Here is a 2,624-nt window from a genome sequence, read left to right on the forward strand (position 1 = left end):
AGAATCCTTTGGGGCCCACCTCTCACCTTCAGCTTCCTGTTCCTGGTTATTTGGGCTTCTGTCTTGTGTGCTCTGTCAGGTCCTAGGCCTTGTAAGGGTGAGTTCCATGTCTTCACTCATTTATATGTGCCCAGTAGGGCTGGTTCTTGGGAGGGTGACTGAAGCATGGATCCTTCATACTGGTGACTGAGGCATGGATCCTTCACACTGTTCCTTGAATCCACTTGACATGAAATACTCATCCTGAAATGATGCTTTGAAAGTGATGCTTCCAGTCAATTATGGGTCCACTGTATTATAGGTCCCTAGCACCCAATACATGGCGTATAAGAAATGAATGAAAAATAGTGAGTGAATGAACAAGTGTGCCTACAAGGTGAGAGAAAAGTGGTCCTAGTTACTAGGTGTGCTACGGAGGCATGTGGGACTGCTGGCTTTGCTATTTCATAGTAGGCCTGGGGCTTTGAAGGCTGGCATTTCCTCATTCTAAACCTCAAATTCCAATAAATTACCACCAAGTGGACAAAGGTCCATGGGCCAGAGCTCTTAGTGTGAACAGCATACTTTTTTTGGGTGTGATTAATGGACAGGGACTACACAAAACTAAAAACAATGTTTGTGTGCTGACTACCTGCAAGCCGTGGTGATAAAGCACTCTGTGTATGTGATCTTATTCAATGCTTGTTACAAATCCATGAAGTGGATTTTTAGACAAACTTTCCAATCTAGAGCTTTTTGAACAAGAGGCTAGTGTAGTGAGCTTTCACCTACTCAGCTACAGATTCAGATATTTGTTATCTCATGGCCAATCTCGTTCCATGTACACTCCTACATGCTTCTCCTCTTCCTCTCGTGATTTTATAGCAAACCCTCCGCATCATATAACTTACCCCTGTTTTGGTATATGTCTGTAAAAGATATGATTCTTGTTTGTTCTTTCAAGACAAGGTCTCTGTCACCCAGGCTAGAGTTCAGTGGCACAATCTTGGTTCACTGTGGCCTCTCCTGCCTCAGCTTCCTGAGTAGGTGGAACTACAGACTCACACCACCATGCCCAGCTAATTTTTTTATTTGTATTTTAGTAGAGACAGGGTCTTGCTATGTTGCCCGGACTGGTCTAGAATTCCTGGATTCAAAGGATTTTCTCGCCTTGACCTCGCACACTACTGAGATTATAGGTGTGACCCACTGTGCCTGGAGACAAGAACTCTTTAAAAAATGTAATCCGAATACCATCATCAACCAACCTTCTCACACCACTGCTCTTTATCACTGTCAACTCTCCTGCTAGCTCCAAATTTCCAGTCATTTCATGTATTTATGGTTTGAATCAGGATCCAAACAAAGTCTCTCTTTGGGATTGTTTCATTCACCTCTTAGGTTTTTTTTGATCCTGAGAGCTTCCCACTTTGATCTCTGTGCTGTCCCTTGCAGTTCATTTATTGAATAAATCAGGCCATTTCCCCATAGTTTGGATTATGCTAAGTGTATTCTCATTACGCTGTTTCCCATACTGTGAATTTTGCTAATTGTATCTTGTGATATTGGTTAACTTGCTCTTCACTTTGTTCTAGTGTTTTTTTTAAATTAATTAATTTATTTTTTTAAAGATGGGGTTTCACCATGTTGGTTAGGCTGGTCTTGAACTCCCAACCTCAGGTGATCCGCCCTCCTTGGCCTCCAAAGTGCTTGGATTACAGGTGTGAGCCACTGCACCTGGCCATTTTGTTTTAGTTTTTATAAATTAGTAGTTTGATCTCAAGACTTGGTCAGATTCAGGTTGGAATTGAGGGTCAGGACAAAAAGACTGTGCTAGTTTCTTCTGGGAGGTGGTGTGTGCTTTCTGGACATCTTTTCTTTTTTCATTAGTGATGTTAATGGTCATTGATCAATTATGGATCGAACAATGAAGGTATTGTTGTATCATTCCTTCTTCATTTATGAGCTGTCATACTTCCAGAAAGAGATACTGCTACCCTAAGAAGGGCCTTGCATGAAGAAAAAAATAATGTAAATATAAAAAAGTGATGCTGCTTCTTATAAACTGTGTTACTCACTTGTACAATTTATATAGAAAATGCCAGTTCGTGGCTTGATTTCTTCTGTTTATCATTTTTCAAAATGATGGGCTGCTTCATTTATATCCTTCAATGGTGACCACTTCTATTAATTAATGTATGTAGACAGCGAGGGTCTAGCTCTGTTGCCCAGGCTGGTATGCAGAGAAGCAGTCATGCCACTACAGCCTCAAACTTCTAGGCTCAGGTGACCTTGCCATCTCAGCTTCCCGAGTAGCTGGGACCAAAGACATGGGCCCTCATACCTGAGTAATTTTAAAAACGTTTTGTAGGGACAAAGTCCCCCTGTGTTGCACAGGCTGGTCTTGAACTCCTGGGTAAAGTGATCCTCCTAAACCAGCCTCCCAGAGTGTTGAAATTACAGGCATGAGGAACTGTGCCAGCCCACTTTTATTTTTCCAAAAGCATCATTATGAATGCAGACATTCAAACATATCTGATATATCTCAATTCACTGCAACTATTATCCTTATTAATGTGCAAAATGTCCTATGTTTGGTTAGAAGGAGTCCCTTCAGATTGGCCCTTCAGACATGTTGAAATCAT

At 41.5% G+C, this 2,624-nt stretch overlaps 2 long non-coding RNA genes across 5 annotated transcripts in view; both read right to left on the reverse strand.

Annotated features, from left to right (window-relative positions):
* Positions 1-148, reverse strand: part of LOC119469745 — an 8,468-nt gene extending 8,320 nt beyond the window's left edge. Inside the window, exon 1 of the long non-coding RNA XR_005198588.1 lies at positions 27-148. This is a non-coding gene — a long non-coding RNA (uncharacterized LOC119469745). The remainder of the gene's footprint in view (positions 1-26) is intronic.
* A 46-nt stretch (positions 149-194) lies between these two features.
* LOC119469744 overlaps positions 195-2,624 on the reverse strand; it is a 30,582-nt gene continuing 28,152 nt past the window's right edge. For 3 of the 4 annotated variants that reach the window (XR_005198581.1, XR_005198586.1, XR_005198587.1), the window contains one exon: positions 221-305. This is a non-coding gene — a long non-coding RNA (uncharacterized LOC119469744). Of the gene's footprint in view, positions 306-2,624 lie in introns of all 4 variants that reach the window. The other variant, XR_005198582.1, reaches the window with a different exon arrangement.

Source organism: Cebus imitator, unplaced genomic scaffold (genome assembly GCF_001604975.1).
Source record: "Cebus imitator isolate Cc_AM_T3 unplaced genomic scaffold, Cebus_imitator-1.0 Scaffold804, whole genome shotgun sequence".
Classification (NCBI taxonomy): domain Eukaryota; kingdom Metazoa; phylum Chordata; class Mammalia; order Primates; family Cebidae; genus Cebus; species Cebus imitator.